The following is a 26452-nucleotide window of genomic DNA, read 5'->3' on the forward strand; positions in this document are numbered from 1 at the left end:
TTACCTCCACAAAAATTTGTCCTTCTTAGATCTACCCAGAATTTCAACCTACCCATAATATACTGCCCATAATTTCGGCTTGCCCAAAAACTCTCCAGAAAGTCACATGTGAGTTCTTAGAGAGAGAGAAATGCGAGCTAGAGAGAAAGAGAGAGATGTTCATCCTTCTTATTCTTCTTGTCCTTCGCTTAGATTACGATAAAATGTCTTCTCATGTGATGGTCGAATGGTGCTATTGTGGAGGAGGTCAAATGCCTTTATAAAATGATCTGCTTGTCCAGAATGGGTGTGTCTCTTCATTAGGCCAGCTTGACTTGAGGGAGGGGTGACTTGACATCTTGGAGCTAAAAATTCAAATTTCAAATTTTGAAATTTTTTCTTTTAAATTTGATACGAAGAACATGTCTTATACAAATTCTTTCAAGGGTTAAATAATCAAAATGACATGAAGAACATCTATTACAAATTCTTTTTACATTACAAATACCAGAATATAATGATGAAGACCGACCATAGCTACAACAATTCAATGGGGACAAGGTGTTTTCCCTCTGTCATTTCGTGCTCTTGCTTCCATCCCCTTGCCCACACTCTCCAAGGTTCTTTCAAATTGGCCTCAACCTTGCAACCAGACCAATGGGGACATTCTCAACAAATATGGCTCAACTTGTCAAAGGGAAGGCTTAGGGTAGTCCACTCAGCTAGATGAAGGCAATTGAGGATATGTAATAAGAAATCCATCAACTTTAGATTCAATAGGCCCAATTGGCTTCCAATTGAGCCTCCACCATGGAAATTCTTATCTCCCAAAGGCAACAAATTCAGAGGATGGGTAATGAAATGAAAGCTCCTAGATCTCAGATTGAAGACTCAAAGCTCACAGGACAATGAACCCCTTTCTCAGACTTCTTAGAAAATTCAACCGACACCTTTCCTCCAGCCTTATTTAAATGTTCCTCCTCATTCAAAATCTAACTTAGATCAGGCCAATAATTTTCCAAGATAATTTGCATGGAAATCAAGATATGCAAAATTTTGGAATTTTTTTATTTAGTCTATGTTGTAATGTATAAGGAGGATGACATATCTAGACTGCTCTATTATATAAAATATGGATTTTTTGCCTTTCTAAATGAACTCACCATGATAATATTGATGTGATTCCAATCTTTGGTTACACTTGATAAGCAATATAAATTAATATAATCTTCTCAATTATGATTAAAAAAAGAAAGAACACAATCATTCTTCTTAACCACTCAAATAAATTCAAATAACAATATAAATCTATTTAACCATATAATTTGTTAAATAATGAGAAGAAAGCTACCTAAATAAATCAAATTATTTTTTCCATATAAAATAATATAATATATTTTAATTTAACAAATTTAATCTAATGTCCCAATGTAGGGGTATATGTGTAGGGGTAAATGTCTAACATTTAACATTTATATGTGGACTAAATGTTGACTCAATTAATAATAAAAAGTTAAAGTTAAAGTCAAATTTTTTATATTTTGATTTCGTTATTAATTTGTGAATTGGCTTTGTTACCATACCATGGGCCAATACCATGGCTTATCAACAAAAAACATAACTTTTTTTACAATCAAAATATTTTATAACAATATGACACGATTCACCCCTCACACCCTCACTTTACCATGGATATTCACCCCCACTTTACAGGGGATATTATTAACATGTAAATAGGTTTTGTTACGATACCATGGGCCAATACCATGGCTTATCAATACCACATGCCCAAAAAACATAACTTATTTCACAATCAAAATATTTTATAAATATTCTATTTTATTTTAATTTTATAACATTTTAAATTAAATCTAAAAGGAAAAAGATTATCATTACTTTTGAGATATATCTAAACCCTCTATCCTCCCCTCAAATTAAATCAAGGATTCAATAAAACTAAAAATGAAAATACTTTTATATATAAATATGTAAAATGTATATAATATTACTAAGAACCAACATAGCTTCATCTTAACTAAGGATACAAGCAATGAGAACAAACAAATTGATTAACAATAATAGATGAAAGACAATGCATGATTGTTTTAAAATTTTCATTATTGTATTTTCTTTGACATGGTTGATCCAAAATATAGTTTTAATATTTTACAACCAATTGAGTTTTTTTTTTTAATTTCGATACTTTTTAAACACAATATCATGGAATCAAATTTGAGAGAGAGAGAGAGACGGGGGAGTGAGAGAGGGAGAGAGAAGAAGGAAGACAAGGAGGAGGGGAGAGAGAGAAGGAGAGAGGGAGAGAGATATATCGAGTTGGAGGGGGAAAGAGAGGGAGGAAAGAAAAAAGACATAGAGAGATAGAGGTGGAGAAAGAAAGGGAGTGACAAGGGAGAGATGGGGGGAGATTGAGGGAGAGAGGAGGGAAGATATATACGAGGAGAGGAAAGAGAGAGGGAGGGAGATAGTGACAAAGTTAGAGGGAAGAGAGAGGGGGGGAGGGAGATAGTGACATAGTTAGAGGGAAGAGAGAGAGAGATTGATTGGGGGGAGAGACATAGGGAGGTGGGAGAAAATGACTGAGAGAGGAAGGAAGAGAGAGAGGACTCAATAGAGAGAGAGAGGGGGAGAGAGAGGGGGAGAAAGGGAGGGAAGAAGAAAGACACAAAGGGAGAAAGGTGGAGAGAGAGTGAGGGAGAGAGGAGAGCGGGAGGGAAGAGGGAGAGGAGATAGAGAGAGAAGGGGAAGAGAGATAGGGATAGATATGGAGAGAGAGTGTGTATGTTTGGGGGGTGAGATAGGGAGAGGAGAGTGACAAGGAGAGAAGACAAAGAGAGAGAGAGAGAAGGAAAGACAGAGATAGATATATATGGAGAGAGAGTCTATATATTTGGGGGGTGAGATAGAGAGAGAATAAGAAAGAGACACATATATACAAATATAAATATTATATAGTATTATATAATCTCGATCCATCTTATCCCTGGATCTATTAAGTGATCAAATCTCTCGAGGTACAAACTTTTTCTAAGTTTTATACTCAAAAAGAAATTGCACCTTTCAATTTCTCTAAAATCTTGATAGATCCATAATTGAAATAAATCTAAATTGGTTTTAAATATTAAATAATATATTTTAAAATAAAAATTAAGAAAACGAAATAATATAATAAATTAAATATTAAATTTAGCATATATTTACTTAATTCTACATTTATCATAAATTTTATTTTACTTTCAAAAATCACTTTATTTAATTAACCAAGTTAAACAACTAGAAAAAAGTTCATGATAGAATATTCACATTTGAAGGATAGAAACATGGATGACAATAAAGACATTGTTCCTTATCAAATAAAATCTCATCCGTTCATTTTGATTGAACACTTTATAATTATATTGATAAGTAAATTTAATGATTTAAATGGAGGTAAATGTTTTAAATAAAAATAAAATAAAATTAATAGAATTGTATGTTAGAAAAAATAATATATTTTTTCAAAATGATAAAAGCTTTCGAAATATAATTTCAATAAAATAACATTAATAGAATTGATGCTAGAATGGCCTGGAGTATGCCGTAAAACTGTTTCTGCTTGGCTAAGAGCTCGTCTTCCTCGGACGTAAGGAAACAGGTTAACGGCCCAAGACCCAGAGGCATCTGGCAGGAGTGAGAGCCTGCTCCCGATTACGGACCACCAGCAGGGTTATGTCAGGTGGCGTGGTTTTCCTATTTAACAGTGATGAGTCATCCCAGCATTCGCGGATAGCAGCCAGAGATGGCTGTCCTCACTGTTGGTTTGACACCTGAGTTGATAGGTTTTACCACCTTCGGAAAAAAAAAGAAAAGAATTGATGCTAGAAAAAATAATATATTTTTTAAAAATAATAAAAACTTTGGAAATACCATTTCAATAAAACTGATAGGTAATTTACTGGATTAATCTCCAAAATTAGCCATGATAGAGAATTCATTGGATTGATCTCCAAAATTAACCAGGAAGAGCCAAAAACGTCTTTGTATTTATCTTATTCCACTGATGAACAGATTGTATTGGCTAAAACAAATTGTACACGCCGTATTAGTGAGAGATTGCAAATGTGGCCACTTCTTATTGAGCTGTGCACGTTAACTGTTGCATATTTTTTCAAACACCACTTAAATAATCATGGGTGGAGTAGAAGATCGTTTCACCGTCCTGGCTAGCCCGTTTTCACAAGACTCTCAGGCATTGAAGCAACTGTATAAATACCTACAGAAATACGATTGATTTGATCTGGAGTTTTTGTATTTCTATGCGGCCACACAATTGTGGACTATTCTGAATGATATTGGCAAAGAATTGTAGAAAATGGCAGTTGGGTTGCCTGCGACATTTCAGATGGCGGGGATGATATGGCATGTTCTGAAGCATTGGATATTGCGGTGTATAGCAGTGGCCATTGAGATAGCCCATGCATTCCATGTGGGTGACATCGGACCGTTCCACGTTGGATAGAACATAGCTTATCTGAGTAGTAGGTATGGCTGTTTCTCTGGTTATGAATTTTTAGGTTAGTCAGTTGAAAGCAATGCAATTCTGTGCTTTATTGATACCCGATGGGGATATTTTATGCTGGAAAAACGGGAGTCTTGGACTTTATTGATACCCAATTGGAATTTTGAGTAGAGGTCAATGATTTGTATCGGCCACGGGATTTGGGTTTTATTCTGATCCATTACTATTTGCGGTTCTGATAAAAGAGGTTGGTTCCTCATTCAAGTACATGTTCCAGGGATTTAGGTTCTATTGACTCCATGGGGATTGGATTCTTTCCTTTATGGAGGCTTCCAATGACTGTATTGTGCATTTGATGAAACCTTTTAGGCTTTTGGTGTGAGATTTTGATCATAGGATATTTAGGGTTTCTTACCGTGGATGTTTATTTATTTAGGGATTGCAAAAAAATGGGCTTGATGGGCTGTAAGTCCAGCCTCAGTTTTCCGGCACCAGGATCCATCCCGTAATATATAAGAATGACACCCATTAGGTCTCTTACTCGGGCTTTATTGTATTTGTGTTTTGTTTGACAAGATGCTTCTTCTTATCATTGTGCTCCAAGGGTGCCTTGTCCCACTTTGGGAATCTTACATTGCAATGTAGCCAGCTCAAAAGACTCTAGAAATATCTGTTTGGTTAAGAAGACATGGTTGGGAGTATTTACACTGCTAAAGTTGCCTGTGACTTGCACCTGACTCAATGGCTTGGAGTGACCCACTTGCATGGCCTAGACTACTGCCCATGAGGAGCGGAACGTGTTCCTGGGAAATTTCAATCTTTCTAGCGGGTTAGAAATACCTTCGCTTTACCATCCAAGCAAGCACCCGTTGGCAAATGTTGCGTTGAAATGAATTTTGCAGGGGATGGTAAATTTTTGATCTTGTTTAGCAGAGAAGTCCATTAGAAGGGGCTATTAGTGCATAAATTCTAGGACTTTTATTCATCGCCTGCCAATTTGTTGCGCATAAGATGAAATGTTTTTGAGACAATAGTTTAAGTTACGTGATTTGCCACTTCTTTAATGTGCCTCATGATTGAGTTCACGTGGGGCATTGTTTTCATGGATGTTACGAGACTCGAATAGTTTGACTTGGACTGGGGAGTCAAACTCTTGCAGCACAAAAAAGGAGCCAAGCTGAATTGCTTTCAGGTCAAACTTACTGCTCGTGAGTCGGACTTTCTAGCAGCATGTTTGATTCATGTGTACTCATTGGTCAAACTCTGACTTGTGAGTAATCTGAACATTTCCTGAGTTTTGGCCTGTCGGTGTCAAACTCTTACTCTCCATCCTCGCCAAGCCAAGTTTTGTAACGTTGGTTTTCATTAACCTTTTCCATAAATTCTAAGAAATGCCCATGGAAAATGGAGAAAATAAAAAGTTCATGCATCCTCATTTTCCTGTCAGGAGTTCTGGGCCATAACATGGAATTGCTTGGACCAAAATGAGGTTATAATCTAATAATTGTATTTCATGACAGCTTTGTTGGAGTGTTCCCATAATTTTCAAAGCTAAAAAAAACTGTTCATTTTTAGAGTTATAACTTATACATTTCATGACAACTCTTCTCTGCTCAGGAAGCGGGTATACATTTTATAATTTTTTTAGTTGTTTCACAAGGAAAACCATGCAATGAAACCCAAGGGATGCTTCCCCATATTTGTGGATGGTATCCTTAGCAAATCTGTTACCATAGAATAGTGTGCCTCACCCAAGGGATTTGAATTGGACAACTATCAATGTTATCAGAACCGGCCTGTCTGTACGTTTTCAGGCTCTAATCAGTCCGACCAATGGCACAGAACCAGAGAAGTCCAGCTCGGTACTGAATTGGCTGGTTTTGTATGGAACCGACCAGTTTCCTACAATGTGACTAATGACCCTTGGAGTGCAATTTCTTTTAGAAAAACAATCGTTATGAATGGCTCAGCCTAATATTCAACCCTAGAGCCCTACTAATGCTATGTAATTAATGGTAAATTGACAGTTTATATTTCATTTTCATCCTTTTACTTAAATTAATTGTTTCACGATGTTTGAAAGTGATTCCAAACTCATTGGATTTAATATGGAGAAAGTTGAATTTTAGATCCCACTCAAAATCTAGTAGACTCAACAGTTTTTTGGATTTTAGGATTGGGGGTATTGGAATGTTTCCATTAGATCCTGTCATGTATGAGGGTATGGAATTAGCATTTAATCAGGAGCACCAAACCATGTATGTACCTCGACGTTGGTGGCATTGATTGTTGAACTTCTCTATCACGACCCTAGTAAAAATGTACCCATCGCTCAAAAAAAAATCTTGATTTGACATTTTAGGCTTTTCAATCCTGTTTTAATGCTTAAAGGGTGATATTGATGATGAAGATCCCAATATAGGCAATGATTTTGATGATATGTATATATTTGTTGTAGCATGATTTGTTTTGGACTTGAGAGACCTTCTAGAGCTTCTTTGTTGATGTGTTTTTGTTTCAGAGATGGATTGCACTAGGTGCTATTTTGGTTATATGCACCCTTGCTATATATATGAGATATATTGCATATATGTGTATAATGGTTTGGATTAATATGGATGCACATCAACATATATGTTTTTTTTTTCAAAATTTGCATATTCATGTATTTTTTGGTCGACCGTTATTTTTCTGGTTCCAGTCTGTTCTTGGTTTTGGGGTTTGACTGGTTGATGACTGATATGGTTCTGATAACATTGGCACCTATTGACATGGAACTAGCCAAATGGCCAGCAGCATTGCTGACAACTGGTTGAACTAACTCTTGGGCTATACATTTTACAATTCATGCTCAAGTGTGTGCATCCAGTAAATCTGAGTACCTTTGATTCTTGAATTCTTAGGCCTTCCCAATTCATAAGCAAAATACAAATCAATTCTGTTCTAGTGGTATAGCATGATTGTTGCATGTGCATGTGAGTTTTTGGCAGTCCATTATGATTGTGCACTCTTGTCTTGCTGATTCTCATTCTCGTCTTCCTGCTCAGTTCTGTATCCAGACATACTGTTGAATTCAACTCCACTTTGATACATGCTACAATGTATAACTCTTTTTGCCCTGCTTTCCATGTTTACTTGACACAGTTTCCGTTGTTATGTCCTTAAAAACATGCTTTTTCATACTCTTCAACGAAGTGGAAAGTATGATATCAGTTATCACCTATTTGGGCAACTTTATATCATATATTATTGGTCTACCCTTGCTTAGGCTGCCTTGTTTAAGACTTTCTTTTGGATGCTAAAACTTGATCTTGCTGTTATATTGTAAAATACGAATCTATAGCAGGGAAAGTATTAGTAACTACCAAGTTCCAACACTATCAAACTGGCTATAAATGGACAAATTTCTGAAGCAATGCAGAAAATCGCGACACTCCCTGAGATATTTGCCCGATTTTATGTATAAAATGATAAATCTTCTAAGCTTTGTCCCAAAAATCCTAAACTCTATCATAAGTTATAATCATTTTGAACATTTGCCTTCCACTTGTGAATTCTTAACTGCTTAGATTAGGATAATTTGCCACCCATTTATGTTCTTGACATAAGAGCGTTTTCTTCAAGTTATCCCCGGTCTATATGTGCTTTGATATTGATTGGAATAGTATCAATTCTATGAGCAGGATGGGATGATGTACGTGATATTTACTTTACTCGGACTTACATGTGCTCCCCCCTCAAAACCTCGTGTCATGTTTTTGGGGGGTGGATGTGTTTTGTATTTGACACCCATATTTGTGTGTGTCCCTGTGTCATGTAACTTAGTTTACAGTCTGTTTTTTAATATTTTCAGCCTTTCATTTGAAAACGAGTCAAGATGTAGTTAATGCTTGGGATTTAGAATTAAGTATCTCTGTAGCAAAGTTTCATTGCGAAGCTCCCAATTTATTTTACCACAGTATTTATTGATTATAGATCCCTGTTCTAACTTAACAGAATCAACAGCAAACACGTCGTCAGCCAGTGGACTGGAGTTGAGAGAAACCTTAATTCCTTCAACGTTCCATTTTTTGCAATCAGTTTGCGGAGTTCTGAAGTGCTAATTTATGCTAGAAGATAGAGTGAAGGGGGACACAATTGTCTTTTTACATCATTATAGCCGTCCACTTGTATCTGTACCTACACAAGACAACATAGGAACAAACACGTTAGAAACCAATTCCCATTTTATATATTGGTCACCATGTCAGCAGTGCCACATCAACATCTTAAAAATCTTTATGCTTAAGATAAAATTTAGAAAATTACATAGTTGCTTGGGTGCCTCTGTCTTCCCCAGCCATGCCCATACTTACTGTACTTGCATCATACTGACCTCGTATACAGAGGAATTTTTTTTTATATAGCCACCCCCATAGTTTAAAAAATTGTCATCGTTGTCACACCTGTACCTGCACTCAAACACATTCATGCAAACATAGGGAGCTTAGTCGAGTATATCTAATGCATACAATCTTGATGAAATAAGACATGCACATAATTTACATGAGCTGCAATACCTAGGATAATATTTCATACATGCAAACTACTTAGAAGCACAATCACTGCCATTAGATAAGATTAGATGAGAACATATTGTAAAAGTTCAGTACTAGATGACTAATGTTTTTAAGATCTGAATTAAACAAATAACTTGCTGAATTTAACTAACGAGAAATTAAAACTCAGACCATAGCATCAATCATACAATAGCTGGAATTTAAATAGCGGAAACATAAAAATACTTTCATACATACACAGGTAATTTATCCTCCAAACTCATCTTTTCATTCCTTTGGAAACTTACAAGTTTGTTAAAACCAAGCAGCTACACAGTAAACCGAATCACCCTAAACTAAGCTGTACAACCTGCCTAAGATAATACGGTCTGCTGTATCACTGTATGGATTGTATGCCTTTGTTTGTATGACTCAGTGTTGCGGGGGAGCGCCCCTCCCCTCCCCCTCTCGATCTCGCTCCCAATCTGCGCTCCAGGCGGGAGCGGGTTGGGAGCGCTCTCCCTAAAAAAAACCGCTCCCTGCCTCTTCGGAAGCGTTTAGCCTTTTTTGCAAATTGTTTTTTGCAGTAATGTTCCAAATGCAATTTTTTTTTCAAAGAAACAAATAAGTTTTGAGTGGGACAATTTAATGATCAAGCCTATGGCCTTAGTATTGATATGCGATTCATGGTAATGTTAAATTCTTAATCTTCATTTTCATCTTTTTACTTAAATTTTTAACATTACCATGAAATGACTCAGGATGTTTGAGAGTGGTTCCGACCTCATTGGATTTCATATGGAGAAAGTAGAATTTTAGAGTTCATTCAAAATCTAGCAGACTTATCAGTTTTTCAGGATTTCCGGATTGCAATGTTTCCATTGAATTTTGTCATGTATTAGGGTATGGAACTCATATTTAATCAAGAGCACCAATCCCTATATGTACCTTGATGTTAGTGACATTGGTTGTCGAACTCCTCTATCACGACCCTCGTAAAAATGTACGCATCACTCAAACAAAATCTTGACTTGACATGCTATGCTTTTTCTATCTTATGTTAATGCTTAGAGGGTGATATTAATGACAAAGATCTCTATACAGATACAAAGGTAATGACAAAGATACCTCTGGATATTAATGCTTAGAGGGTAATATTAATGACAAAGATCCTGATTTTCCAACAAGACTAAAAAATTAGACATTTCTCGTGGTGGCAAGAGGCCCAAGCATAAGCAATGGATAATAGATTTACTTGTCTTTTCTAGTTTCTAGTAGTTAGTAGTTTTTATAACTATTGACTCTTTCATATTTATTATGATATTTTTTTAAACAATATATGACAATTTAAGTATGAATTATAACTTTTTAGTAATGAATTATGAATATGAGGCTTCATGAAAGTTGAAAGTTGTTTCATTTCATTTTATAACAGTTCATTTCATGTTAGATATTATTTGTTGTAATGGTTACACTTGGCTTACAAGTACAACTTTGGTGATCAATGATGATAAATGTTATATATTGAATTTTGAAAGCTTGAAACTTTAAGATTGATGAATCATGAGACTCAATATGTTGTATGTTACTATGTTACTAACTTGTGGATGTGGTTGATGAAGATTATAACTTCTACATGATTGTTGTTATATGGTTCAATTCCCTTTTTTTTTAAATTGTTTTTTTTTTTTATTATAATTCATAATTCTACATGTTTTTGTTGACATGTATGTATAAAAATAAATAAATAAATATATATATATATATAAAACGCTCTGAGATTTGCTCCCAAACCGGGAGCTTTTGAAAATGTCGTTCCTGCACCCATTTTTGCTCCCGCTCCCCGCTTTTGTTCCCGCTCCCAAGTAACATTGGTACTATGACTCTATGGGCATGTCCCATACGACTGTATGTAGCTATGTGTATTCATATGGGTGTGTGGATCTGTACAAACCTGCTCTGTATGGCTTCTTTCTGTAGCTGTGTATTCATATGGCTGTGTGGATCTGTACAACCTGCTCTGTATGGCTTCTTTCTGTAGTTTAGATTTGCTTCTTTCGTGACCCCTGCATTCTCTCTCTCTCTTTTGGATACTCAATCCGCTCAGCTGTTCAACCATTCTAGACTCTATTTTGACCTGTCTTTACACTTTTATTTAAGATTGAAACCCTATTCTATTTTTTAGATTGCTCCTAGTATAAGTCATGCATGCATGAAAAACTCTTTTTAGATTCAACAACTAAATATAAGACTTTTCTCTTTTTAACAAAAGTGAATTACAAAACAGAAATACTTTTCAAAACTCACTCGTTCACATTGAAGCTGTGCAGAAGTTTTCTTTGGAGCTATAATTCTCAACACTCCCTCTTGCTAAGAATTTTTTTGCACCAATGCAACTCTATCTTTGAATGCCTCAAACTTCCTCTTTGCCAAGGGCTTGGTCAGAATATCAACTATCTGTTGATCTGTGGAAATATACTGGACCTTCACTGCTCCCTTTTGAACCTTGTCTTGTTTGAAGTGATATCTAATCTCTATATGCTTGGCCTTGTTTTGAAACACTAGATTTTCAGAAAGTTTGATACAACTCTGATTATCATAGTAAATGACCAAACAATCTTGCAAGCAATTGGAAAATCCAAATAGCCTCACAACTAGCATTACTAGCTACCATGTATTTTTCCTTTGCAGAGCTAAATGCCATGAAAGTCTGCTTCTTGTTGAATTAGGATATCATCGTTGATCCCAAGCTAAAGCAACACCTTAAAGTGCTCTTCTTGTCTATTGCATTGCTTGCCTAGTTCGAGTCCATATTTCCCTACAACTTCACTTCACCATCTCCAAGATATCTCAGACCACTCCACTATGCCCTTGAAACACTTGAGTACATGTTTTGTTGCTAACCAATGCTCTTGCCTTGGCTCGACTTGAAATGACTAAAGGGTGTTAATTGCAAAACATATAGTTGAACTAGGGTTGACCAAATATGGCAAGGAACCTATCGGCGGCTTGTACAATGTGGGATCCACTAACTCTGAATTTGAAGCTATCACCTTCTTTAAATTATTGATTATGGGTGTGGCCATAGGTTTGCATTCCTTCATACGAAATCTGTTTAGGATCTCAATGACATACTTACCCTTTTCCTTGGTCTTTGCCAAACCTTCAAACCCAAGAAGTAATGCATCATGCCAATGTCCTTCATTTCAAACTTAACTGCCGTGCTGACTTTGAACCCTGTAATCAACTTCTCTACACTTGTAAGAAATGAGACATCTACATACAACACTAAAGGAGCAGATTCATCCCAACGAATATATAGTATAAGTTAGGATCCACTTTACTTTTGGTGAAGGCCATACTTTGTAGATACCCATTGATCCTAGAATACCATGCTCTTAATGCTTGCTTGAGTCCGTACAAGGCTTTCTTAAGCCTACAAACATGGGACTCCTTTCCATTCACCTTAACGATTCCATTAAGGAAATTTGTCTTCACATCCATTTGATGTGTTCTCCTCCCCATAAATGAAACCAAGGACATAACTGCTCTAATGAAAGTGTACTTGGTGACTAGAGCAAATGTCTCCTCATAGTTCACTCCTCTTTGAGAAAACCCTCTCACCACAAACTTTGCTTTTAACTTCTCAATGCTACTATCTATTGCATGCTTGATCTTGTAGAGTCCCCTGGAGCTCACAATTGATTTCCCCTTTGGTCTTGGCAGTATGTCCCAAACATCGTTCTTCATCGTGGAGGGTGTACTTTGCCATGGCATCCCGCTATACTTGTTCGTCTACTGCCTTATGCAATATGGAGTACTCATAATTTAGAATGTTGCTCATCAATGCCATGTATTCTGGAAACTTATTCAGAGGTCTTCCCTCTTTAAATGTGCTCGTAGGAGCCTTAACATGCTCTTGAGCATCCTTCAACATTTGAATGAACCATCAAGGTTGCTTAACAATAGTGGAGTGGTCTACTATCTTCCCCCCCTTTCACCTGAAGGTTGTTGTACTCCTTTGGAAATCACTGGTGACCTTGGTTCAACCTTTGGAGCTTTTGACTCCTTATCATATGCCATTGGAATAGGTTCATGAGACTTCGTGGATGCAAAGTCTTCCTGAAGCTTTACATCCTTGTTCACTACTGTCTTTTTGTTTGGGGATATAGACCTTGTAAGCCTTTGAAGTCTCATCGTAACTCACAAAGAAACCCCTCCTACTTGGTCTTCTTTTCTACTGGTATATGGATATAAACTAGACAACCAAAGATACAAAAATGACTCACCTTTGGCTTCACACTAGTGAATGCCTCCTCTAGTGCCTTGTCCTATAAGACCTTGTGAGGACACCGATTCTAGAAGTAGATTGCTGTGTTGCTTGCTTTTGCACAAAGAAACATTGGCAAGTCTTGGTCATGTGTCATGGCCTTAGCAACACCTATGATGCATCGATTCTTATGCTTTATAATCCCATTTTCTTGTGGGTTGTATGGAATAGGTAGCTCCCTCTTGATTCTTGCATCCTTGTAGAAACTTTAGAACTCATTGGAGCTATATTGTCCCCCGTTGCCCAATCTCAAGACATTGATCTTCTTCCTTGTTTGGTTTTCAACGAGAGCTTTCAACTTCTGAAACTTGTTAAAGGCTTCATTCTTGGGCTTCAAGAAGTAGATCCAAGTCTTGCGAGAGAAGTCATCAATGAAAGAAATACATTACATGCTTCTTGTAGTTGATACTATTAACATTGGTCCACAAACATCAGAATGTACTAGGTCTAGAATCCCCTTTCGCTTATGCTTACTGCTTGGAAAAGCAACCTTGGCATGCTTTCCAAACATGCATCCTTTACATTCACCATGATGCTCAATATTGAACTCTAGAAAACTTGTGACTATCTCCCTTAGAATATGCAATGGTCTGTCATGCTAGTGCCCCATCCTCTTATGCCACGATTGGCACAAGCCATAACTATTATGCACTAGGGCTCAAATAGGTTTACCTTGCAACCTATACAAATTACCTTCTATAACCCCTATTACTTGAGCTATATCTAGGCTAGATTCCTTTTGTTTGATGAGGACTTGCTAGTTCTTGAACACAACTTCAAAGCCCTTATCCTCCATGATCGAAACTGAAAGCAAGTTCTTTTTGAGACTTGGAACATACAAGACATCATCGAAATCCAAAGAGTTATTAGACTTGAGTTTGAAGGGAATAGTACCAACTCCTACGACGGGGTACTTGGCATCATCACCAAGTCTTGTACTCCCAAGACTTACTTCTTCAAACTAGAAAATATTTGTCGAGCTAATGTCATATCTCAAGATGCCCCATTGTCCACATGCCACACATTCCTTGGAACTGTGCTGGTAGAAAGGAAAGATATCATTGAGAAATCCTTCTTGAACTTGGTTGCAAAAACTCATTCATCTGAGTTTCTGTATAGGCTCTTGCCCACTTTTATTGCTGCTTCTCTCAACACTTCCACTTTTTCAACCATTATGATGCATAATGACTATTGCTATGAAAAATGATGCACTTGATTTTACTCAAGTCCTTCTTTCCTAGCCGCAAGGTTGATTCCTCACTCTTTCCCTTACCCTTGCTAGGTCCTTCACTTTTTCCATTATTTGATTGACCAAATAGAGCTAGGCACTTCCTCACATGTTGTAAATGGCACCTAGGGTAAATGGCATTGGCATACAACATATAGTCCTAACCTAGACAAATCTACCGGACTTGAACCCATGACCTTGTAGAAATTTCAAAATTTTGACTTTAATGCAGTTTTGAAATTTCAACTCACACTCGAGGTTCCTTGGATCCAAACCCTATGAATATTTTGCCTTAGGGTTGGTCTAAAATATCAATTGCAACAACATATAACACACATTATTTGAATTCACTTCAACCCCAATCCATTATGCGATTCAAGAGTAAGGATACCAAACATATGCCAACAAGTTTCAGCCCTTAGGGAACACCTTCAAAGCATAAAATTAGATCCAGAATCACTGCAATTAATGTAGAAATTCAATAGTGAATATGCCCTATAATCTAGTATATTGATGTCAAATGACTTAATGATTTCAATCTTCATTTATGTCAACTCAACATGACAAAACTATTGTTGGAAATTAACAAACCTAGAAGATAATGGATATTGAAAATCAAATTGACACAATTTTGGATTGTTGGAAACTTTATATGTGTGTGTGTGTGTGTTTATAAAGATGAAGTATATGTGCATACTATATCCTCATGGCTAGTACAATCCTCAAGCTCTCTAAAACCCTAGCTAGGGAGAATTATGAAAAACTGTATCTCTAGCAAAGTTCTTTCACTACTAGTATCACACGAGCAATATTTCTTGGCTCCAAGCAAGATATTTCCTCTCTACTCTTCAACAAGTACCAGCTAGGGTTTAATCACAACTCCAAGTCTGTAGGGGATGAAACCTTAACCTTAGTATTCAAGATGCAAAAAGTGCTTCAAAAAGCCCAACACCTCCAAGAGGAGAGACAATGCACAAAGAAGAAAACCCAAGAGAGAGAGAGAAATGAAAACACTCTTCTCACCGCATCCATCCTCAAGGTTTTTTGATGAACCCTTAGTGCTCCATCTCTAAACACAAGATGGGAAACAATGAGTGAGTGAAAGAAAAGGCTCTATCCTTTATATATATAAAAGGGAGGCCAACAATACACAAATGGGCCTAAACCCTTACAAGCCACCTACTACAAACAAGTAGGCCCACACATGTGAAGTGCTACACTCCAAGGGTACTTATGTCAAGCTCCAAGGTGATGTTGTACTTAATTAGGGCTCCAGGATGATGTTGCTACACAAGATGTGCACACTCTCCTTTGCCACAAGCCTAATTGATTCCATTACTCTTCCCAATGATATTTATGATTGGTAATTACTGAGAGGTGGGGGGGTGAATTAGTAATTCAAATTCTTTACTTTTGCTCAACTTAATTTTTTTATCTTATGCAGCTAATGGTTTATGTTTGTGCTTAATCATTATTGAGTTCCTTTTGTAGGTGTCGAAGAGAGAAATTTGTAAATTTATTTATCAAGAATTCAAAACATTTTCACAACATTCAAGAATAAACACATGAAGACACCAGATATAAGTGGAAACCCCGAAGGGAGAAAACCACAAATTTTAGGTTGAAAGTGATGAGAAGGCAAGCTGCTACTGCTTATTACATAAGATTTTTTGTAGGCTCCAACCTAGAAGAGACTCCTACCTCAAAGGAAGCTCCAACTCTCACAAGTTTTCTGTAGGCTACAACCCACAAGAGGCTCCTACCTCAACTGGCTACAACTTGTTTTTTTTTCAAGCTGCAACATAGAAGGGAACAAAAATTTCTCAATCAAGTTACAAATGCTGGTTACCTCATATACAATTCTGCTGTCAAGTTTACTGCTGAACTGCTTTTTCTTTTCACTCCTTTTCACTTATGCCACTGCTCATCAACTCTCTAATGCAGACTCTTTTCCTTTCAAAAAAAGATTCTTTTTCCATTCTATATTGTATATTTTATAAGCAAGCCATTTTGGTTGTTTGTATTCTTTGTAGGAATATGAGATGAAGCATAGTCTCTTGGACTTCCAAAAACTGCTCACAAGCTTGTCTCTTCACTTTCAGTTCTGAAAATTATTTGTAATATAAAATAGAGCTGAACTAATAGCTCAATTAGTAATAATTACAAGAGACAAATCATATTTGTATTATCTACATTTTCTGTTCAAAGAAATATATGTATTTCAACTTTTGTCTCAATATTTTATGTCCCACTTGAAAATGTTTAGCCTTCACATTGATTAGCATAGCCTTTGCACTTCACATCACTTTCAGCCTTTTGCATTCAAGCATAAATTATCCCCAATTCAACATTCAACATTCATGTGATTAATGACATCAATGCCAACATTTTCAACATTCTCCCCCTTTGGCATTGATGGCAACACAAAATACCTCTGGTTTGAGAAAAAAATATACTTCTGTTACCTCCCCCTTTGACATCAATGGCAGGGGTTTTAAGACTGACAATGATAGTTCATAATAGCACTCAATCCATAAAAGCATATCCAATATTAGTGCCAAGTATTAATGTACTGTGAATGTGGACGCTGCTCCAAATTGTAGACCCTTCAAATGCAATATATTGAAAATGTTGCCATATTTCTTGCTGCTCTCCAATAGGGATGCCACTGTTGTCTAATGTATGAATAATATTGCTGCAAATAATAACTAAGAAAAATAATAAACTGCTCCAAATAAACTTGTGGCAAGAGAGATAATATATTGCTCCAAATAAATAGGTTGCTCCATAATATTGAACGTTGGTATTAATATTTCTTGTAATATATTGTAATACCAAGGCTTCTCCTATATCCAAGGCTGCTTGTGATTCCAACTAAACACTCTTAGCAAAATCAACTCAACGCTGCTATCCAACTTTGTTTGCAATACCAAAATGCTGCAAGTTATGGACATGAAAAGAGACTTCATATTAATGCTGGAGCTATATTAATGCTGGAGACTTCATATTAATGCTAGAGACTTCATATTAAACATTGGAGCATTTAATAAGTTGGAGCATGCATGTAATACGTTGAAGGCATTAGTATGTTAACACTGGAGGCATTTGGAGCAAATATATTGGAGGCAAATACATTGGAGCAAATAATATATGTTGAGCTGCAAATACATTGGAGCAAATAATATACGTTGAGCAACATCATTCCAAATACGTTGAACAATACGCTGAGCATTGGTCGTTGGAGCTGCAAATACGTTGAATAATACGCTGAACATTGGACGTTGGAGCTGCAAATGTGTTGAACAATACGCTGAGCATTGGACGTTAGCACAACAAATACGTTGAACAATACGCTGAGCATTGGATGTTGGAGATTAATACGCTAGAGCATCAATATATTAATACGCTGAACTTATTCTGGCCACACCATTAACGTTGTTCCATTCCAAATTTAACACAGTTGTAATTTTTTCAATGCAACTTTTACATCTCATGGCAACGCTACTGTTATTCAACGCAACTTTTACATCTCATGGCAATGCTACTGTTATTCAATGCAGCTTTTGCTTGGAAATATTGCATTGCATCAACGCATTTGTTGCAATAAGTTAACGCTGCAAAGAATAATATAGCCTCTGATACCAACGCTCCTATTGCATTGTTTTGCGCATAGATGATTCACATAAAATGTCGTATTATAGATTGGAGGGTTTACTTGTAATAATGCCACAAGTGTTCCTCCTTGAAACACATTATCAACTGATCATACTGGGAGTAATGAGTTTTGGACAAACAAATTAGTGTCTATACCCTTTAACAAATAAGTGATGCTTTATTCCTTCAAAATCAAAGTAACCATGGCCGCATAGTGTAATAGGCCCAGAATAATAGTCCAAATTTGTTGTCAACAGAGGTGACCTAAACGTTGAAGAATACACTTCAGAGATACCTCGGAAAATAGGCAAAAAAGCTCTTTGTCCAGTGAAGAGTAAATATCATAATGATCAATTGTTGAGTTTGGAAACTCTGCCTAATCTTCAAATGAGCATGACAATACTAGACCGCAATAATATAGAGAACGAGCTCCAGAGAAATAATATAGAGAACGCTGCTTCCAGGAGGATAGTACCAATATTCATACAGGGGTAACGCTGCATAAATTCATGTGTTGTTACAACTGTAGCTGTGAGAAAAATATCATGGCACCATTAAAAAAAATTTGGAGCTATGAGTACATTGTCCATTGATAACATTGAGCATGTAATATACATAATATTACCCAGATTAGGGCATAAAACCCTAAAACCATTTCATTTGTAAATACAAATGGTTTGTCCATAGAAAATGCATTTTTGTTGGGAGAAAGAAAATGTTGGCATCAAAGTAAAATGCCACCACAAATAACATAAGATGCTGCCTTTATTCAACAATATCAAAGAATCCCAACGTTGTCTCCAATTCTATTAATGCTGTCTTTAATGTATCAATGTTGCCATCAATATCTCAATGCTGTGTGTCATTAATTCAATGCTATGGTAACACTCCCAAAGATGTTATTTAATAAATATTGTATAATAACATCATTCCAATCATTCCAATGCAAGAACTTGTCTGCAATGGTATTAATGCTGCCCTCTAATTCCGTCTCTAGCCAAAAAAGATTACAATTGTTCCAATGTCACTAATTCCATGTGTTCATTAATGCAGCATCAAAATGCTCTTCGCTTTCCAACAACCATGGCTTAATTTAGGGCAAAAAAAAACTTCAATTTAGTGTAACGCACTACTGAATAAATTAGGAATATATGAAATGTATTTGACTGGAATATATGGTTGTCGGTATTCATTATCTGACTTTCTGTCTCCTTCCATCTCTGCTCCCATTTCCGTTCTTATCAAAATTCTGAAAAACCCATAATGATATTCCTGACCACATAGTCGTTACTCTTCCTTGCGATACTTTACTTGAGAGTGTTCATTTTTACCACCACATATGGGCATCAAATTCCCCTTTTTGGGCTCCCATTTCCTTCCTTGAGATGCTTGCTTACTCTCTTAGTCTTCCTGATCTTTTTAGGGTTCTTCTTCATATTTTTTTTTTGAAACTTTTCAATGTATGAAGTTAATTGGTGATGCCTCTTTCAATGGCATGCATCCGTGATTTCTTGTTCAAGGATTTGGTGCTCTTGAAATTCTCTTAGTATTGGATGCCTTTGAAGAATATATTTCAGTGACTCCAGAGCATAGAGTCTGCAACACAGTGGATTTGAATGTCTGTCCATTTGCTTGCTATGTGAGAGATAAGCCTTATTTTCCACAACATTTATAGATATGGAGAATTCCCTCTCTGTATGATGCAATATTTTCTTTTGCAAATAAGCAAATCTTTGTAATATATTTTTTGTTTAAACATAGCCTCATGTTAAGAAGATGCCTCTTTGAATTTAAGTGCTATGCTTTAGAATAGCTATAAGCTCCTGATGTATTGATTCTTCATTCAAATCCTTATGAGATGTTGGATCCTCATCTGATCTTCATCTTCAACTATGTTGTTGATGCTTTTCAAGAGATTTCTTTTATTGATGATGAATATATTTTAACTCTTCTTGCATCCAAATCTTTGTGTTCATAATAACAGTGCTGAAGGATTTAGAGAAATCCTAGTGATGCAGTGAAATGTAGCAATGTAACTTAATTACTTGCAGAACCATTTTCATTTCAATAGCAGTCTCTTGCACTCATAAAGGATATGTACATGAAATTATCCTTTACATTAGTACAACATTGATTAGTTGTTGAGATAGATGTCTTCACATAGAGATTGCAAATAATATGGTTCGGATGTAGATCTCATGATGCTTCATGATGAATGCTTCTATAAACCAGACATAAAAAAATATAGAATCTGCTCCTCCGCTTGATGGCAATACCTTTGCTTTTTCTTGCATGCATATATATTTGAATATAATAGAATTTTCTCCTCCGCTTGATGTCAATACCTTTGCTTTTGCTTCCATGCATATATTTGGATGGATCTCAGGTTTTTCATAGATCAAATGGGATCATCATAATGTACATTGATGCATTCCATATAAACACTTAGATTTATCAGAAGATGAAGAATTTTGAGAAAAAATTGATGATGCAATTATACAATAAGTTAGGCTTATCTTCCAACATGCTTTGAATAGATATGAAATTGTCTTAGCAGTACTATGTATGTTTGAAAATATTTATTTACATGTTTATGTACAGGATATATACATGTGTACAAAAAAAATTTCATTGAAGAATGGACTTTTGAATGGTGAATCCGATTGATGTTGCTAGCTCATGAAGAAAGTGGCTTGATCTCACAATTTGATGATGCTTTTGTTCTTGCTGCTTCTTAACTGCTTCAAATTCTTGACATAATCATAAGCCTCTTGTTCCTCTTCATTACTCCTTCCTGCTCCTATAATCTCCCCCTTGGATCGTGCTCAATTTCATATACTCTACAGTATTTTAGGTTCTCCTTTTGAAGTCACATTAGTGAAAAGAGTTTGCAGAAATTATCCCTAACTTGTTTCTTAGATATTCAAATGGTTCCCTAGCAAGAGGCTTTGTAAATATATCTGCTATCTGTTCTTTTGTGGGTATGTACTCCATCTTCACTGTTTGCTCAACCACTTGTTCTCTGAGAAAGTGGTACTTTATAGGGATATGTTTGGTCTTTGAATGAAGCACAAGATTTTTTGAAATTCTTATTGCACTTGTATTGTTGCATTTGATAGAGATAGGCTCACTGAAATTTACCTTCATATCCTGAAGTGTCTGCTTCATCCACAACACTTGTGTGCAACAGGCTGCAACTGCTATGTATTCAACTTCCGCTGTAGATAGAGAAACTGATGTTTTTTTTTTGCTTAGCCATGCCACCAAAGACTCTCCTAAGTAGAATGCACCACCGCTTGTACTTTTTTTGTCATCCACACAGCTGGCCCAATCCGCATTTGTGTATGCTGTCAATGTAAAGTCCTTACCTTTCGGATACCATAGTCTGTAGTCCCTTTCAAGTACTTGAATATCCTTTTTGTTGCTAACAAATGACTTTGTTTGGGTGCTGATTGATATCTTGCTACTAATCTGACTGCCAACATTATATCTGGTCGAGAAGCTGTTAGGTATAATAGACTTCCTATCATAGATCTGTAAAGCTTTTGATCCACATCAGGCGATTCATCCCTTGCACATAGCTTACATCCAGTAGTCATGGGGGTTGAGACAGGTTTACAATCTTCCATTTGGAATCTTTTCAACATATCTCTTAGGTATTTCTCTTGAGAAATGAATATGCCTCTAGGCTTTTGTAGGATTTGGAGCCCTAGGTAGAAGGTAAGTTCTCCAATCATTGACATTTCGAACTTGGTCTTCATCTCTTCAACAAACCATTCTACTAGATGATATTTATTGCTGCCAAACATAATATCATCCACATACACAACTATAATCAGTAATTCATCTCCATAAGCCTTTATGTATAGATTACTATCAACTCCTCCTTTGAAACCCTATTTTTGAAGGTACTTGTCCAGTCTAGAGTACCACGCCCGTGGTGCTTGTTTAAGACCATATAGTGCTTTCTTTAACCTATAGACATAGTTAGGTTTATCTGATAATGAAAAACCTTCTGGTTGTTCCATATAGACTTCTTCCTCAAGATCACCATTTAGGAAAGAAGACTTCACGTCCATTTGGTACACCTTGAAATCATTGTAGCATGCAAAGGCCAAAAACATCCTCATTGCCTCCAGTCTCGCGACTGGTGCAAAAGTCTCTTCATAATCAAGACCTTCCACTTGTGAGTAACCCTTACACACTAGTCTGGCTTTGTTTCTAACATATTGACCTTGTACATTTATCTTATTTTTGAGTACCCTTTTTGTGCCAATGACATTCTTTTCGACAGGTCTTGGTGTTAGTTCCCAAGTCTCATTCTTCTCAATTTGGTCTAACTCCTCGTTCATAACATCTATCCAACTTTTGTCTTTACTTGCCTCTTCAAAGTTCTTTGGCTCTATCTGTGACAACATGGCTATATGAACTTGCTCAGATTTTTTTGCTAGTTGCCTCCTTGTTTGTACTCCTTCACTTTTATCTCCAATAATTTGATTTTCAGGGTGATTCTTTTGAGTGTGTCTTGAGGGTCCTTTTGAATGAGTCTCTGTATCTTCTAATTCTTCATCTTGTACTTCATTCTCTTTACTGATATGATGATGATGATCTAGAGGATTGATAAAACTTGTGCTCTTGTTCTTATTGGGTAGCTCTTCGTCAACCTTTACATCTATGCATTCCACAATCTTATGCAATCTTTTATTATAACATCTGTATCCCTTACTTTTTGACGAATATCCCAAAAATATTCCTTCATCAGATCGAGCATCAAACTTTCCTAGCTTTTCATCATTATTTTTGATATAACATTTACTCTCGAATACTTTAAAATGCTTGATTGATGCTGGTTTCCCGTGCCACAGTTCATAAGGTGTCTTATCACAGTTTGGTCTGAGATGTGCCTTATTGAGAATATGTACCGCTGTATGCACTGCTTCTGCCCAATAGGTTTGAGCAATGTTTCTTTCTTGCATCATGACTCTGGCTATTTGTTGAACAAACTTGTTTTGTCTCTCTGCGACTCCATTCTATTGCGATGTGTTTGCAATAGTATATTATTGTTTTATCCCAAATTCATTACATAGGTTTGCAAACTCGTCTGATGTAAATTCAACTACTCTGTTTGACCTTATGCACTTTATCTTGCACCCTGTTTGATTTTCTACCAATGCCTTGAATGTTTTAAATTTCGCAAATGCTTCTGACTTATTTCTGAGAAATGCCACCCAAGTCAATCTCGAATAGTCATCGATTACCAACATGAAATGTTGTTCTCCTCCTGGTGCTTCTGTTCTGGAAGACCCGTAGAAATCCATATGAACTAGTTGCAAGGACTTACTACTTGATAGTTTATCTTTGATTTTGAATGATGTTCGTGTTTGTTTACCCATTTGACATGATTTGCACAATGTTTTGAGGCTTCTTTATTGTTGGTAGATCGCTGATTGCTCCCTTCTTGCTGAGTTTGATGATGTGATCAAAGTTGAGATGCCCCAATCTCCTATGCCATAGCCAGGATTCATCTTGTTTGCTGATGTAGCATTCTTCACTCTCTTCTTTCAAGATATATACATTATTCTCAGTTCGAACTCCTTTAGCCAGAACCTTCCCTGTAGATGTTGACCTGATTTTACAGTCTTGAGCTCTAAAGAGAACATCACACCCTTTGTCACACATCTGACTTACACTCAACAAGTTATGTTTTAGACCATCTACAAACAATACATCTTGAGCCTTTCCTCTTCCATTGTTTAGATTGATTGTACACTTTCCTCTAATTCTTCCTGCTTCATCATTACTGAATGTGACATTTCTAGTTTTATTTTCATTCAAGGAAACAAACTTGCTTTTATCTCCTGTCATATGTCTAGAGTAGCCACTGTCCACATACCATTTATTGTTTTGATCTTGAGCATACAAAACTAGGTCACACTTATCAGGTTTCTTTTCTTTTACCTTCTTTTTCCATTGCGTGCATCCATTTGTTCTATAAATGTTCTGAGATGTTAATCTATTGTTTTTAAGTTGACATTCATATGACTTGTGCCCAAAGTTGTGACAATAGAAACATTTAGTGATATCAAGGAGATGAGCAAATGTATTTTTGTCTAAATTCATGTTTTTTTTAATGTTTGTGAATCCATTATTTCTCATCTTAAAATTTCCCAAATCAATTCTTCTGACATAAGCTCTACAATTTATGGCTTTATGTCCAAAATTTTTACAGCAGTAACAATATCCATAAAACAAATATCTGTACTTGGTAGTGGATGCTGTTTGAGAATCTAACCATCTTGACATTTGATAATCCTGTCTCCTGAAGAAGTGTAGTTTCTGATAGATTGTTGTTTGATTGTCCATTTCTTTTGCCTTCTGTACTTTACCGACAATGTTCCTTTGCAGTTGTTCACTTGATGTTGAAGTGTTGCTCAAATTTTTGTTCTCAGATTGATGTGAGTTGTCATCCTCTCCCCTAGCAACTTTTACAAAGGTGATTGTCCTTTTATCCTCTGCCTTAGATTTACTAGATTCACCTTCATAGCCTAACCCAGTCTTTATGAGCAGAGACCTCTGATCATTTAATATCACATCCAATTTTTCAAACCCTTTTATCTGTTGAATATTCATGTTTAGTTTAGTTTGAGCCTTCTTTAGCTTTTTCTTTAGACATACCAACTCTTCCTCCAGTCTTTCACACTCCTGGTTTTTCTCTTTTATTTGCTTCATTAAAATGTCTTCCACCTTCTTTGCTTCTTCAAGTTCAACTTTCAACTTGATAATGTCTTCTGAATTTGATTTTTCCTTTACATATTTCAATAGGATCTTTTTCTGCTTTCTATTCTTTAGTTTAAGCCTTTGTATTTCATTTAGGGCATTGATTAACTCCCCCTCAAGGTCTACCTCACCTTCCTCTTCTTCTTCATATTCTTGGCAATCCTTTTCAAGTTCTTCCAAGGCCATTAACATGAATTCACTGGTTTCATCTTCACTAGAGCATTCATTGAAACTTTCAAATCCATTGCTATCTTCTTGAGCATAGAAATTTTTTCTTTTGAATTGTCTCTTTGCATTTTGTTAGACTTGTTCTTTTGTTTCCCTTTAGGCTGATTTTCCTTTTTCTTATAAGGGAATTTTGATGCATAATGTCCCACTCTTCCACAGTTAAAACACTTAAATGAAAGTTTTCCTTTATGCTTACCCGTGCCTTTTTTCAACCTTCTGAAAATTTTTGCTTCTTCATCAAAACTTGAGCATGATCACTCATTTTCTTCTATGGCCTTGTTTACCTTGAAAGTTGCCTCTCTATTGGTTGCCTTCCCTTTTGGAATTCTCATCTCATATGCTGCCAAAGAGCCATGTAGTTGATCTTTGTTCATAAGTCAAAGTTTGTTGTTTCTTCTATAGCTAAAACCTTAGGATTGAATTTAGAAGGTAACGACTTCAATATTTTTTGAACTTTTACACTTTGTTTGATTGTTTCTCCTAGACCCAACATGATATTTACAACTTCATCATCTCTTAAAAAGAATTTAGCTATATTTTCATCTTCATTCATTTTTAAGGTCTCAAACTGTGTTCTATGCACTTGTAATTTGGCCATCTTCACCTTTTTATCTCCTCCATTAATATTTCTAATTTAACCCATATATCTTTAGTTGTCTCATAATGCATTACTTTGATAAATTCAGAGTCACATAGACCACTCAGAAGTGCATTCATAGTTTTTGCATTAGTTATAAAATTCAGTTTGGCATCTTTGTCACTAGTTGTTTCTTTTGGTTCTTCATACCCCATCATCACAGCCGCTCAAACTTCTATTCCTAGAGACATTAAATATGTCTTCATTCTCACTTTCCAGAAGGCATATGTTGTACTAGTAAATAGAGGGGTCTTATTTGTTGAGCATCCTTCTTGACTAGCCATTTTACTGACTTAGGACCTCCTTCTAGTTGTTAGACTGCAACTGAAGGAACTTGGCTCTAATACCAATTGATATTTATGATTGGTAATCATTGAGTGGGGGTGGGGAGGTGAATTAGTAATTCAAATTCTTTACTTTCGCTCAACTTAATTTTTTCTCTTATGCCGCTAATGGTTTATGTTTGTGCGTAATCATTATTGAATTCCTTTTGCAGGTGTCGAAGAGAGAATTTTGTAGATTTATTTATCAAGAATTCAAAACATTCTCACAACATTCAAGAATA

General features: G+C 36.1%; 1 long non-coding RNA gene across 1 annotated transcript in view; it reads left to right on the top strand.

Annotated features, from left to right (window-relative positions):
• Window positions 1-4106: 4106 nt before the first annotated feature.
• The window catches only part of LOC149235711 (uncharacterized), a 31225-nt gene continuing 8879 nt past the window's right edge, over window positions 4107-26452 (top strand). The window contains exon 1 of the long non-coding RNA XR_016246186.1: window positions 4107-4518. This is a non-coding gene — a long non-coding RNA (uncharacterized LOC149235711). The remainder of the gene's footprint in view (window positions 4519-26452) is intronic.

This window comes from Pinus tabuliformis, chromosome 8, assembly GCF_031772625.1.
Source record: "Pinus tabuliformis cultivar Carrire ecotype Pingquan chromosome 8, CPIR1, whole genome shotgun sequence".
Lineage (NCBI taxonomy): Eukaryota > Viridiplantae > Streptophyta > Pinopsida > Pinales > Pinaceae > Pinus > Pinus tabuliformis.